Source organism: Capra hircus (assembly GCF_001704415.2).
Source record: "Capra hircus breed San Clemente chromosome X unlocalized genomic scaffold, ASM170441v1, whole genome shotgun sequence".
NCBI classification, from domain to species: domain Eukaryota; kingdom Metazoa; phylum Chordata; class Mammalia; order Artiodactyla; family Bovidae; genus Capra; species Capra hircus.
The window spans coordinates 17194839-17211115 of NW_017189516.1; the positions used below are offsets into that span (position 1 = coordinate 17194839).

Sequence of the window (16277 nt, forward strand, 5' to 3'; positions counted from 1 at the left end):
TAGTTGAGCTAGGTAGAGTGCAGAAGTGTATAGTACTGGTACAAAAACAGAAACATATATCAGTGAAACAAGATAGAAAGCCCAGAAATCAATGCATGCACCAACTATAGTCAATTAGTCTACAACAAAGGATGAAAAATATACAGTAGAGAAAAGAAAGTTTCTTCATAAGTAATGCTGGGAAAACTGGACAGCTACAGGTAAAAGAATGAAATGAGAGCATTCTCTAGCATCATATACCAAAAAAAGAAAATAAATAAAAATCTCAGAATGGATTAAAGATTTAAATGTGAGGCCTCTTGCTATAAAACTAAAAACTTAAGTAGAACACTAATTGATATAAATTGCAACAATATCTTTTTGGATCCACCTCCTAGAATATTGAAAATGTAAGAAAGCTGTTGTACATATACACAATGGAGTATTATTCAGCCATTAAAAAGAATACATTTGAATCAGTTCTAATGAGGTGGATGAAACTGGAGCCAATTATACAGAGTGAAGTAAACCAGAAAGAAAAACACCAATACAGTATACCAACACATACATATGGAATTTAGAAAGATGGTAATGATAACCCTGTATGCAAGACAGCAAAAGAGACAGATGTATAGAACAGTCTTTTGGACTCTGTGAGAGAGGGAGAGGGTGGGATGATTTGGGAGAATGGCATTGAAACATGTATAATATTATATAAGAAACGAATCGCCAGTCTCGGTTTGATGCAGGATACAGGATGCTTGGGGCTGGTCCACTGGGATGACCCAGAGAGATAGTATGAGAAGGGAGGTGGGAGGGGGGTTCAGGATTGGGAACACGTGTACACCCGTGGCGGATTCATGTTGATGCATGGCAAAACCAATATAGTATTGTAAAGTAAAATAAAGTAAAAAAAAAAAAAGAAACTAGAATAAAAAAATTAGGACCTAATTAAATTTACAGCCTTTTATAGCAAAGGAAATGGCAAACAAAACAAAACGACAACCTACACAATGAGAGAAAATAATTGCAAAAGATGCAACTCACAAGGGATTAATCTCCAAACATACAAGCAGCTCATGCAAAGCAATTAAAAAAAAAAATGACCCAGTCAAAAAATGGGCAGAAGATCTAAACAGGCATTTCTCCAATGAAGATGTACAGATGGTGAAAAACTACATGAAAAAATTGTCAACACTGCTAGTTATTATAGAAATGAAAACCAAAACTACAATGATGGTGCAATACTGTTTAAAACAACCAAGAAATGGAAGGAATCTAAATATCCATTGACAGGTGAATGGATTAAAAAAAGATGTGGTACAGATATACAATGGAAACTTACTCAGCCATTACGAAGCAGCACAGGGAACTCTATTCAGTATTCTGTAATAACTTATATGGTAAAAGAAGCTGAAAAAGAATGGATATATGTATAATTGAATCACCTAGCAGTACACCAGAAACTAACACAATATAGTAAATCAACTATATGCAATATAAAATAAAACAAGTTAAATAAACAAGGGTATGGCCTAAGCTTCAATAATAATGTACAGCAGTTGAAGGGATATATGTTAGGAATATATATTTAACACAAAAAGCCCAAGATTGCGAGACATCATTTTCCCTTTTTACTTGTTTTGCTCAAGAGGCAGCTGTTTATTTTGAAACCATCTGAGTATGATCCTACTTGCCTTATAGTAAGAAACAAAACCATCCATGTTTTTCCCCAAGATGATATAGTTGCATTATTTGGCTATTTATGCTTTTCTATATTATTAAAAGTTGCTTGCTAAGTTGTAATTACAACAACAACACCAACAAAGGTGGCAACATAAAGTTTCTAAAGTTGGGAGATTCATTTAAAGTTTTTAAAACCACTTTGAATAGTAGTGATGTACAAAGAGTCTGTATTTATTAAATGTATACAGTTTAATAAACATGAAGATAAGAATATACTCACGAAATCACCAGCACATTCTATAAAGTAAACATATCCATTCTCTCCAAAAGTTTCTTCCTGTTCTTTTAATTTTTAAATTAAAAATCACTGCAATAATGGGCTTCCCAGAGAACCTACCTGCCAATGCAGAAGACATAAGAGATTCAGCCTGGGCCAGGAAAATCCCCTGAAGGAGGAAATGTCAACCCAATCCAATACTCTTGTCTGGAGAATCCAATGGATAGAGGACTCTGGCAGGCTACAGTCCGTAGGGTTGCACAGTAGGGTTCACATGACTGAAGTGACTTAACATGCACACACAGAGCAGTAGTGGTTTAAAACATTGTATGTTTCATATGTACATTATATTTTAATTTCTATATTCACTATAAGATGCTACCAATAAAAGTTAAATTGCTATCCATTCTCTTTTCTTTATCAATGGGTTTGCTTCTGTTTGGTTAAGGTTTTTTTTTTTTTTGTATTTGTTTTAAAAATCCACATGCAATTGAAATTATACAGAATTTGTCTTTGTCTGACTTACTTCACTTCAGCATAATGTCTTCATGGTTTATCTGTTTTGTTGCAAATGGCAAGATTCATCTATTTATGGGCTTCCGTAGTGTCTCAGTGGTAAAAAATTTGCATGCCAATGCAGGATACTTGGGTTTGATCTCTGGGTAAGGAAGATTCCCTGGAGAAGGAAATGGCAACCCATTCCAATATTGTTGCCTGGGAAACCCCATGGACAGAGGCAACTGGTGGGTGACAGTCAATAAGGTTACAAGAGTCAGACATGACTTACTTAGTGACTATACAACAACAAAGTATTTCATTGTATATACACCCCATATCTTCTTTATCCATTGATCTGTTGATGGACATTTAGTTTGTTTCCTTATCTTGACTTGAGTGCTACAATGAACATAGAGGTGCATATTTCTTTTTGAACTAGTGTTTTTGTTTCTTCAGATAAGTACCCCAAAGTGGAAAAACTGAATTATACAATGGCCTTGTTCTTAATATTTTGAGATTTATTCATTTTGTTTCTACAGTGACTAAAACAATTTGCATTCCAGCAAGAGTGGTAATCTCCACATCCTCACCAACTCATGTTATAGAAATAACAGCAAGTGCCTTTTTTATAATACCCATCAGCATGAGGTATTATCTCATTGTGGTTGTGATCTGCATTTCCTTGATGGTAAATAATGTTGGGCACCTTTTTAAAGATCTCTTGGCCATCTGCACGTTTTCTTGGAACACTTTCAGCTCTTCTGCCCATTTTAAATCAGGTTGTTTCCTTTTTTGCTGTTAGGAATTTTTATATATTTTAGCTATTAACAACTTAGTAGATATATTACTTGCAAATATCTTCTCCCATTAGGAAAGTTGTCTTTTTGTTTTGCTGATGGTTTCCTTAGCTGTGAAAAAGCTTTTTATTTTGATGTGGTCCTATCCATTGATTTTGCCTTGCCTACAGAGATATATCCAGAAAAATATTGCTAAGAAAAATGTAAAACAACATACAGCCTATGTTTTATTCTAGGAGTTTTATGGTTTTATGTCTTACATCCAAGTTATTAATATATTTTGAGCTGTATATAGAGTCAAATTGTGGTCTGGTGCCATTCTTGTGCACGTGAATGCACAGTTTTCTCAAAACTATTTATTGAAAAGATTTTTTTCCCCACTTAAACCTTGTTTTTCCGTTTCCTTTTTTCTGTTTTTAAAATTAACTTTATTTGGCATATAATTGCTTTACAATATTGTGTTAGTTTCTCCTGTATAGCAAAGTGAATCAGATCTATGTATACATACATCTTCTCCTTTTTTGGATTTCCTTCCTATTTAGGTCACTACAGATCATCAAGTTAGTTATTTTTTATATATAATAGGTTATATATGTAAATCCCTATCTCCTATTCATCCCATCCACCTTCTCCCTCCCTACCTGGTATCTATATGTCCATTCTCTATGTCTCTGTTTCTATTTCTGCTTTGCAAATAAGTTCATCTGTATCACTTTTCTAGATTTCACATATAAGTGATATTATACAATATTTATTTTTCTCTTTCTTACTTGTTTTACTCTGTATGACAGTCTCAATGTCTATCCAGGTCTATGCAAAATACACGATTTCATTCCCTTTTATGGCTGAGTAATATTGCACTATATATATGTACCAAATCTTCTTATTCATTCCTCTGTTGATGGGCATTTAAGTTGCTGCCATATTCTGTTTTTTTTTTTTTTTTTCTCCAAGTATATGCTCAAGAGTGAGATTGCTGGGTCATAGGTAGTTTTAATTCTAGTTTTATTTTTTTCTTTTTTTAAGGAAACTGCATACTGTTCTCCATAGTGGATGTATAAATTTACATTACCACCAGCAGTATAAGATGTTTCTCTTTTCTCAATACCCTCTCCATCATTTATTATTTGTAGATTTTTCAATGATGTCCATTCCGACCAATGTGAGGTGATATTTTATTTTTGACTTGCATTTCTCTAATAATTCATGATGTTGAACATCTTTTTATGTTTGTTGGCCACCTTTTTTTATCTTTGGAAAAGTCTCTATTGAGGTCTTCTGCCATTTTTTTTTTAAATTGCAATGATTGTTTTTATATTGAACTGCATTAACTGTTCATATATTTTGCAGATTAATCATTTGTTAGTTGTTTCTTTTGCAAATATTTTCTCCCATTCTATGGGTTGTATTTTCATCTTGTTTATGGTTTCCATTGCTGTGGAAAAGGTTTAAGTTTAATTAGGTTCCATTTGTTTACATTTGTTTTTGTTTTCATTACTCTAGGAAGTGGGTTAAGAAAGATTTTTCTTCAATTTATGTCAGAATATTCTGTCTTTGTATGCCTCTAAGAGTTTTGTAGTGTGTGGCCTTACATTTAGGTTTTAAATCCATTTTGAATTTATTTTTGTATATGTTGTTAGGGAGTGTTTTAGTTTCATTCTTCCACATACAGCTGTCCAGGTATCCTAGTACCACTTATTGAAGAGGCTGTCTTTTCTCAATTGTGTATTTTTGGATTATTTCTAGTAGCAGACTAGATGCCCCATGGATGTGTGGGCTTACCTCTGGGATTTTATCCTTTTTTTTAAATAATACCATACCATCTTGTTTACTGTAGGTTTGTAGTATAGTCTGAAGTCAGGGACCCTGATTCTTCTAGCTTCACTTTTTTATATTCAATGTCTTTTTTGTTTCCATACAAGTTGTAAATATTTTTGTTTCAACTTGTGAAAAATAACATTGGCGATTTGGTAGAGATTGCATTGAATCTGCAGATAAATTTGGGTAGTATGGTCGTTTCCACATTATCAAGTTTTTCAATCCAAGAACATGTTATATCTCTCCATCTGCTTGTGTGTCATCTTTAATTGTTTTCATCAGTATCTAACAGTTTTCCATGTACGACTTTTACCTATATAGATAGGTTTATTCCCAGATATTTAATTCTGTTATATGAGATGTTAAACAAGATTGTTTTCTCTATTACTCTTTCCAGTATTTTGTTGTCAATGTATATGAATAAAAAAGATTCTTGTGTTTTAATTTTATATCCTATACCAAATTCATTGATTAACTCTAGTAGTTTTCTGCTGGCATTTGCCAGGTTTTCTAAGTGTAGTATCACGACATCTGCAAACAATGACAGTTTTGCTTCTTGCTTCTTTTACAGTTTGAATTTGTTTTATTTCTTTTTCTTCTCTGATTGTCATGGCTAGAATTTTCAAAACAGTGTTGAATAATAGTGGTGAGAAAGTACATTCTTGTCTTGTTCCAGATCTTAGATGAAATTGTCTCATATTTTCACCATTGAGAGTGATGCTTGCTATTGTTTGGTCACATACGGTCTTTATTCTATTGAGGTAGGCTCCCTTTATGTCCATTTATTGGAGAGTTTTTTTCTTTTTTTTAATTTTAATCACAAATGGGTGTTGGATTTTGTCAAAAGCTTTTTCTGCATCTATTGAGATGATCATATGGTCTTTATTCTTTAGTTTGTTAATATGGTGATGTTTTGCTGAAAGTTTTAACTTCCATTTCATGTTTAAAGGACTTGTTAACAAAAGAAACCATTTGCTATACACAAATAAACATCTTCAATATTTAATAATTATCTAAATTACTTTCATTATACAAAAATCAATAAATGAAAAAAAGAAATAGAAACAGTAGAGGAGATTACATACATCTTCTAATTGGAGGTGGCTAACATCCAGACTCAAAGAGTCCTGGGAAGTCTCATGTAACAGCAATCTGATGTCCCAGTTGGGAAAAGGTCCCTGGCCGTACATTCACTCCGTGATGAGACTTCATCCCAAAATTTGTCTTTTGGGGGGTTTCTGCTTATAATACTCGGCCACAAACTTATATCACTATTAGTTTGCAAGTAAATTGCAGCTCTTAAGATTCACATTAATCTTTATTACAATGATGTTTTTCTTTTTTTATCTTGTGTGTTGTGTAATTTGTTGACCCCTGGGTATGGTTGGCCAGACCTCGTCCAGGGGTTCAAGAATTCCAAGACTTACTCCCTATCTTATCTATATTGTCACTAGTCTTACTGGTAGCAAATAGGTGCACTCACAAACAGACATGTAGTCAAGGCAGTGTCCAGGCAGGTCAGAAGCAAAGTCAGAGGTCTGTTCTGCTCTCTTGTGTCTGAAACCTGAACAAGACTACTTCCATTTAATTTCCCTAACAGTAGACTTCAGGATTGTTTAGGTTGGAGAGATAGGAATAAGGCAAAATAGCATGATCAGTCTTATTAATTCTATAAGACAAATAACAATTTCAAATGGTCAAAAGAAACAGGATATTCAAAGAAATAAGCAAGGGGTTAAATGATGTAGCAAAATCATTTCTGAGTGGCAGGTGATGTAATGAAGAAGCAGTGTCACCATGAGTAACAAGTATATTTTTTTTACATTAATCTCTATATCCATTAACTTATTGACTGTAATAGTATTAATAACAGAATATTCTACTAATTGAGGGGCTATTAAAAAAATGTTGTAGGTTTAGGAAAAACAGTCCACCCAGAGTAGTTGATTGAATGCTGCAGTAAGCAGGGTTTCCAAATGTGAGAATTTGGCCCACAAAGCAGTTCCTTCACAGCCTTGTAATAGCCTCTCAGTAAGCAGGTGTGGTTATCAAAGTCCAGATAATTTCTAGTAAAATGAAGTAACAAATATTCTTTTCAAAGAACAGATAACACATGGAATTGGAACGTAGTGATCATCTGACCCTACATCTAGGATGGGCAGGGAAATAAACATTAAAATCATCTTTGCAAGAGGCTATGCTTTTATGCTTCTGTTGGCCAATTGTAGGACCAAGAATTTCTGAAATACTACAACACATCATAGGTTTAGTTCTATTGTTAAAGAGATGTTTAGAGACTGTAAAAAAGCTCAATTCCATAAGCTGTCAGGATTTACTCCCAACCAGACAGGTAATTTTTGGCCATAAAAAGTCAAAATCAGGGAAAGACAGGCCTTGTTCACAGATCAGGTGAAGTTTATTTGAGTGTTGGCTGGGTGTATTCTTTTTTTTTAAAAAAAATATAAATTTATTTATTTTAATTGGAGGCTAATTGCTTTATAATATTGTATTGGTTTTGCCATACATCAACATGAATCCACTACAGGTGTATACATGTTCCCCATCCTGAACCCTCCTCCCACCTCCCATTCTTGTACTACCATTTGGAGATTTATTTACTGTATTTTTGAAGAAACAAAAACAAGGTTAAAGATGCATAAAAGTAGAGCTACCAAGGTGCCTTAAAAGAAAGGCTATCCAGGAGAAACAATAGCAGACACTGGTCCATGATGTTAGTGTTTCTCTAGGTATTAGAAGATTCAAGAATTTGGACTCATAAAAATCTTTACCTGAAAACATCTATCTGAAGGCCTGTTCTGCCAGGTTTTTCCTGAGCACACAGTGCCTTGTTACTGTTCTCTACCATGAACTCCTTTTAGGGGCTGTTCAAGGTCAGCAACTTTCAATGGTAATAATTTAACTCTTGTAGATGCAGATGACAGGGGCATCCCTAGTGGTTCACTTGGTAAAGAATCTGCCTACAATTCAGGAGACCCAGATTTGATCCCTGGGTTGGGAAGATTCCCTGAAGAAGGAAATGGTATCCCACTACAGTATTCTTGCCTGGAGAATTCCATGAACAGAGGAGCCTGGTGGGTTACAGTCCATGGTGTCACAAAGAGGCGAACATGATTGTGTGACTAACTTTCATTTTCACACTTTCAGAGGCAGATGACAATTGTCAATTTCCAGTTGGCAGAGCCCCTTCAGGGTCATAGATTTATCATCATTTTGAGGCATTTCATGGACATTGTGTCCCACAGTGCTGGGAATGTTCTTTCCAGATCTGGGAAAGATTCCTCTGATAGGCCACTAAATGTACTGTTATTGGACCAGGCCCCACGAATAGCAAAAGACTCCAGACAATACCTGTCTTATTAGCCTCTTGCTTCAGGAAAATATGCCTTCTTGTTGCTTTTTTCCATATCTAAAGTTACATTATTAAAATCGTTGATCTCATATGGAACTCTATATATCCATCATTTTATCAGTGCCTCAGTCACATACTTGGTAATCTAAGAGACAACAATTTTTTTTTGAAACAGGTGACACAGAAAATAATATAGCAAGCAGTTATTAGTAAGATCACAAGTAAGAATTTGAGTCAATAGCTATCATTAGGTATAGCCCAGTATATCCCCAGGTCATTTGACTTACTTAAATGACTTAGCTGAGTGTTAGTTGCCTGGTTGTAGATCATGGAACATCTGATCTTCATCCAAAGACTGACTACTGATATAAGCTTTAGAAACAAAGTGTCCTTTTAACAACTTAACTAAACTTTTAAAAATATAACAACAAGGAACTATCTCAGAAGTGAGTGCTGCTGCTGCTGCTGCTAAGTCGCTTCAGCCGTTTCTGACTCTGTGTGACTCCATAGACGGCAGCCCACCAGGCTTCCCCGTCCCTGGGATTCTCCAGGCAAGAACCCTGGAGTGGCTTGCCATTTCCTTCTCCAATGCATGAAAGTGAAAAGTAAAAGTGAAGTCGCTCAGTCGTGTCCGACTCTTAGCAACCCCATGGACTACAGCCTACCTCGCTCCTCCGCCCATGGGATTTTCCAGGCAAGAGTACTGGAGTGGGGTGCCATTGCAGTGAGTAACAAACTAAAATTTAATGTTCTCAGTGAAACATAAATATTTTTCGTTGTGAGGGCATTTACACTGCAGCCAGGAAAGGCTTTATCCCATCAAATAAAAATGAGTTGTTTCAGGGAGCTGGGAAAAGCCAAGTGGCTGTCTTGGATGTCCCATAGTCCTGACTGTTTGATTTATAGCTATTGCTTACCCATTTTAAATTCTCCAATTTAATAATAGGTTATTGCCATGTTTTAAGGACATCAGGATAGCAATAATCTAATAATGAGGGGTTAATTGTGTAGAAACAGAATTAACTTTAACTATATGTACCATAATCTTCATAGATCATTGTAAATAATACTTATGTACTTTACCAAAGTAACAAAATATTTTGAAAACAAATGTAAATCACCTAAAGGCAAAGAGGTTCAAAATCTATTATCAAAAGCAACATTCTAAGAAAACTTTGTTCTGTTAACAGAGAGAGAAAACCAAATTCCAGTCTGCTATCACCTTACTGTTAATAACCAATTATGTTTATCTGGCTAATCTTAGAAAGTTCTTTTCCATAAATCTTGAAGTAGTAGTATTCTTGCAAAGGCATCAGAGTGAAACCATGCTTAAAATCTGATTATAGTACAATTGACAGAGCAACCTGGTCATTTTCATGGCATGTAATACTTTAATATAACTAGAATTATAATTGACAACATTTTATCAGGACATATCAGATCTTCATGAATTCCATATAATTTTAGGATAGCTACATTAGTAATGTCAACCATACAATACAACCTGAGGAGATTTATCACTCCTTCAATAATAATTCCCATATAAGTTAACATGTCAAATGAACACAGTTTAATACTCACTTTTGTATGTCTCAGATGCCCTCAGAAGCACCCCAAAGTCAGTTAGAGGTCAAAATAACTTCATTATAATTTAATTTTGGAAGTTTTGCCAGAAATATCAAAAGGATTTGCAACAGTCAGGCAGGATCATATATGTTACTGTGAAACAACAGTTCACTTAAACCAAAGTAACAGAAAACTTCAAAGGTAAACAGAACAGATAACTTTAGAGGTAAAAACACTTAAAATCCATTATTAAAGGCAGTTCAATATCTCTAGAAAACTTGTATTATGCATGAACCTCTTCTTTCTGTCCACTTTCCATAAATAAATAAATAAATATATATATCTTTAAATCACTTTGTTCATTTAAAAACAGCCACCTGTAAGTCAGACCGACTTTCCGTTCCCTTAATACAATGTAATTTCATTTCTCATTACTTTTTTACTAAAAACATCCTACGTTTCTTAAGCAACCATGAACTTTCCTTTATATTAGCATTCTGTACATTGGTGAACATAGATACCAGTGATGCTTTCTAAAAACATTTATCTCTTTATAGATAATGTCTCAGGATGGCACCACAATTAATCATCAATAGTCTAAAATCTCTTTAGTTTCTCTGTAAGAGGAAGTTAGTGTTCAGTAGTTTATGCTTCAAAATCTTATTTGGAAATGACCTGGTTATTTAATAAGTTTCCATAATTTTATTTTAGCACAACCCTAGAAATTCAAGTTACCCCAATCTGGAGAGACTATTTTAAACAGACATTCCTAAAGCATAATTATTCTTAATAGGGTTTATCCAAAATCTGTTATCCCATTTGCACTTTCTTTCTTTAAATATTTCTTCACTGGAGTTACTGTCCTTGTTGAAAAATTTAGCTTTCATTAAACCTAGGCACAATATTGATGACTCAACATATGTACTGATTAGATTAACAGACAAACATTAATATTAGATATTACTATTGAACATTTCTTAGTTCATGTGAACCTGAAATTTATTTAGGTCAATTTATCTTGTAATTGTTTGATTTGTAAGTGCTTACTTTTTTTAAGCCAATTAAATTAAAGCTCATTTAAAATTAACCTCAGCAATATTATTCAAAAACAAAGACACACATTGCAACATAAATTTCAGACAGAGAGACAGACAGAGATCTCATAATTTTCTGCTGAAGATTTAAAATTTCTCTTTGAGCTTTTTTTTTTTTTTTTTGGCTTGAGGTTCTAATTTGCCCAAGACTGAGGTCACAGGCAAAGTGAGATGTGTATTTCAAAGACCTGGTAAGAGTTAACTTCAGCTACTCCCTAGGCAGGCTTTTATAACAAGTTAGTTGTTTTTAATCGCATGCACAAAATGAACAAATTTTGTAGTTTCTGAGAATAAACAAAGCAAAAACAATTTAACCATTTTTTTTCTGAAGTCTAAAAAATATCATGGCCATCCTGTGTCAAAGAAAGGCATCTTTCTTTTCTGTAGTCATAGCTTTATAGCTAAAATATAGACCAAGTAGTGCTCAAATTGACTCTCATATCAGGGACAGATCAGCTGATATAATTCTTGGATTGTCCTTCTGGGGAAGTGGGGTCTTTGTTTGATAAGAAGAATCAGGAGGGATAAGGGAACTTGCAAGAATGGGGGGAGCTTGGTCCCCTCCCCAAGCGACAGAAGTTAGAAGGGGAATTTTTAATGTTAAAATAGTTTTTTTTTTTAATTCCCCCAGGATTTTGAATATAGGAGAAAGTCCTAAATCAAAGGAAACTTCAGAATCTTGTCTGACAATAGAGATAAAAGGTGGATAGGAAAGGTCAAATGGGGGTTGTCTAGGAAATCTGATGGAGAGCAAGACAGAGGGGGGTCGGGGAGAGGGAGGCAACACATGCCTTAAGAGTGCCTCAAATCTGGATTCTGACTAGGGGCTATGAAGGACTGAATGTGAGGAATCTCTGTGTCCTTTCCTTGCTTTTGACAAAAGAGATAAAGTTGAAGGATTGTGCTATAATCTGTGTGCCATTCAGAGGCCAATTTTTTGGTCCCCTAGTTTGTATATGTATGCAGGTCAAGAAGCAGCAGTTAGTTAGAACTGGACATGAAACAACAGACAGGTCCCAAATTGGGAAAGGAGTATGTCAAGGTTGTATATTGTTACCCTGCTTATTTAACTTATATGCAGAGTATATCATGAGAAATGCTGGGCTGGATGAAGCACAAGCTGGAATCAAGATTGCAAGGAGAAGTATCAATAACCTCATATATGCAGATGACACCACCTTTATGGCAGAAAAGGAAGAAGAACTAAAGAGCCTCTTGATGAAAGTGAAAAAGGAGAGTGAAAAATTTGGATTAAAACTCAACATCCAGAAAACTAAGATCATGGCATCCAGTCCCATCAGTTCATAGCAAATAGATAGGGAAACAATGGAAGCAGTTTTGGACTCCAAAATCACTGCAGATGGTGACTGCAGCCATGACATTAAAAGACATTTGCTCTTTGGAAGAAAAACTATGACCAACCTAGACAGCATATTAAAAAGCAGAGACATTAGTTTGCTAACAAAGTTCCGTCTAGTCAAAGCTATGGTTTTTAAAGTAGTCATGGATATGAGAGTTGGACTATAAAGAAAACTGAGTGGCAAATAATTGATGTTTTTGAACTGTGGTGTTGGAGAAGACTCTTGAGAGTCTCTTGGATTGCAAGGAGATCCAACCAGTCCATCCTAAAGGAAATCAGTCCTGAATACTCATTGGAAGCATTGATGCTGAAGCTGAAGCTCCAATACTTTGGCCACCTGATGCAAATAATTGACTCATTGGAAAAGACCCTGACTATAGGAAAGATTGAAAGCAGGAGAAGAAGGGGAAACAGAGGATGAGATGGTTGAGTGGCATCACCAACTCAATGGACATGTATTTGAGTAAGCTCCAGGAGTTGGTGACGGACAGGGAAGCCTAGAGTGCTGCAGTGCATAGGGTCACAAAGAGTTGGACACAACTGAGTGACTGAACTGAACTGAGTTTTTATTGGGGCCAGGCCTTCTGAGCTTTTCAGGGTCACTTCTTTTTCAATTCCTGAGATGTAACCAAGGGGTGAGTCTGAGAGAGGCTTCTGCAATGCACCTGAACCCACTCTTAGCCTACATGTCATAGAATGGGAGTGCTGAGAGTCACTGGCTGAAAGAAAAGTGTCCCTTTTGTCCCAGTGATCTCTCCATGCTACTAATGGCACAAAATGCCTAACTGTCCCAATAGTCAAGTCTGAAAGTGAGAGGTGACACCCCTGTAAACCGTGCAGCTAAGGCATCTTGTGATCCTGGCAGAGACAGAGATTCCTGGTAGCAATGATGTGATTTACAATTTGCTGATTTCCTGAAACATGGTAAAGTACTCTTAGGATTGAAGCAAAAATTGCTAAGCAGTCAGTGTAGGACTATGAGACCTTGATCTTGCTTTCAAGAAATATCTCATTCCATTAACCTGAAACTATACCCTTTGTTCCAAATTCCTTGAATGCGTCCTTGGTCTGATAAATTATCAGCACTGCAATCCAGGAAAGGGCAGTAATTAACTTCTGCTCCATATGCCTGAGATAAAAGCAACTGATGATCATTAATCTTTACCCATACATCTTGTCCATTGTAATTTGGCCAGGAGCCATGAAAAAGGGTGGCAAATTAATCTGAGGATCAAGAGAAGCCATAAAGATGTTAAGTTCAACATCCTGACCTTTAAACTGATTGGTTAGAAATTACATATTTTAAGGACAGGAGCCAAGCAAAAATGTACAGATCAGTGCTAATAAGGATAAAAATTGCTGTAAGTCCACCTTTTTGGAAACACTTTACTCTCTCTCAGTATCTATGATGAGAGCTTTGTACTTTTCTTTTCTCTAAAATAAATCCTATTTGCTTGCTACTGTGACTATTTGTGTGTTTGTGAAGTTCATTCTTGGGCTCTGTGAACAAGGACTTAGATTCCTGTTTCAGGATAGCTCAAAGACAACACTTAGGCTCCTGTAAATCAATACAGACCAAAAGGGAAAGAAGTGAAAGTGACAGGGAAGACAGGCTGAGGAATCCATCTTACAATCCTATCAGGAAGGCCAGGGGATGATGGGCTCTATGTTTTGCTTCAAACACTATGTGCCTGACACAGAACACAGAAGTTGTCTTTCTGGAGGTGGATGCCTTTATGGCCTGATTCATTTCGTGACACATTTATCCTCTCATGGGTGTCTTCATTTGACAGGCAGCCTAATGGTTTTGAAATGCCTGACCCGTGCCCACATAATATTGTTTGGCCTAGTATTCAATTGAAAAGGAGTCAAAGAGACCCTCATCCATTTGAGTGGCAGCTACTGGGGCACAGTGGGTGATGGGGTCTTTGGAACATACAAGAGGGTAACTCTTGCCAGAGTTCCTCATTGCTATCATAGCCACTTGCCTGTTTGCAAAGGATCCCAATGAGAAAAGAGAGGCGAGAAGATGAGGGAAGAAACTCCGATTCCCTGTACAGGCTACCAAAAAATTCCGTGGTCCATACATGAGTTGGAAAATAATTTTCAGACATGATTCAAAATGTGAGGAGAATAAAGTCTATTAGAATAGAAGACACTGTTAGAACAGCAAGCCAGCTCAAAGGAAAGCCAACTAACAAAGTGAAGATTTGATCAGCTAAGATATAATTTTGACATTGTAAGATGGATAATCATCCTCACAAATCACATAATTCTTTTTCTAATTGTAACTTCTCTTCAGACAATTTTAACTTAGCTTAATGTACTTTCCAGTAGGCAGAGAGGAGGATCCAGCCTCTCACCTAGTGTGGCATATTCTTAGCCTTTCTCAATCAGCATTAGCCACATTCAGTAACTTCGAAATGTTTGCCCCACTTTAATTTAAGGTTCCGATTCTCACACAATCCAGTGAATGTGTCACGTTCATTAGCTAATGAGCAATAAGGTGAGTATTCCCATCTGGGAATAAAAACTTCATCAACCTTAATCTCTTTCTTCTTAAAGAGTAGAATTTTGTCTCACAAATCCTGGTCACAGTGCCAATTATTGTTTTGCCAAAGTTTTCACTTTCATCTCAGATTCAAATGATTTTTAACAAAATAAGTAACTTTTTATATACAAATAAATATTATCAATATTTATTAAAGCAATATCTAGCTTACTTTCAATATACTAACATTAAAAAAAATGAGAAATAGAAACAGTGGGCATCACCAAGTTGGGTTTTGAAAAACATCCAGACTCAAACAGAGCTGGCAAGTCCCATGACATAGCACATTTGAAGTTCCAGTTGGAAAAAGTTCCCAGGCAGTATGTCTGCTTTGTGGGTGAGACTTCAAAAATTGCAGCTCAGTGTTCCCATTTATAATCCCAGGATGCAAACAGATATCATCATCCATTTGTGAGCAAATTGCAGCTCTGATTTTATGTTAATGCTGTTTGCTTGGTCTTGTAAAAGTTGGAATATTGTTAAGCCTTGGGCCTGGTGGGCCAGACCCCCTCCAGGGGCTCAACAGTCTTAAGATTTGTCCCCTATCTTATCTATGGTGCTTCAAGGCTTGCACTCACAGTCAGGGAAGTGTCCACATAGGTTAAAAGCAAGGTCAGAGGCTTGCTCTGCTTTGTCTGTGAAGCCTAACCAAGACTATTTATTTAATTTACCTAATACTGGGTAAAAAGCAGAAAGTAGAAAGCAGAATCCCTATTTTTGGGACCACCCTACATGATCTTGTTGAAAGCCCTCACTCTTTGCTTTAAGAGTACCCCTTCGGTGTATAAAGAAGTTTCTAGCAAGGCAGCCTGTGGAACTAGGGTGGAAACCTCTATTAGGCCACAGCTCTGTAATGTGGCTCTCTTAGCTGTTTGATCGGCAGCTTGTTTCTCTTGTGACACCTCCGTACTTGCTTTTTGCTGTCCCCTGCAGTGGGAGACTGAAACCTCTGCAGGAAAATGGACTGTTACAAGGAACCAGGGGATTTGGTCATCATATTTAATTGAGGACTCTCAGGTGGTTATCTGGCCCCTTTCTTCCCGAATAGAAACCTGTACATGTAGTACAAGAATGACATAATTGAAGTCAGTATGAAGAGCTATTCATTTCCTTTTCACAGCTCTAAAGCTTGAGTCAGGGCTTAAAATTGAGCTAACTAGGCTGAAGTTTCTTGTGGTAAAAGTTAAGCCTCCATGGTCTTGCAATTGGAGACTAGGGCATATCCTGCTCTCCTTTTCCCATCTAAGATAAAACTACTCCCATGAGTACACAACATTTTCT

General features: G+C 36.0%; 1 pseudogene; it reads right to left on the reverse strand.

Moving 5' to 3' along the window:
* Positions 1-14195, reverse strand: part of LOC102173452 — a 90698-nt pseudogene extending 76503 nt beyond the window's left edge.
* Between the last annotated feature and the right edge of the window lie 2082 nt (positions 14196-16277).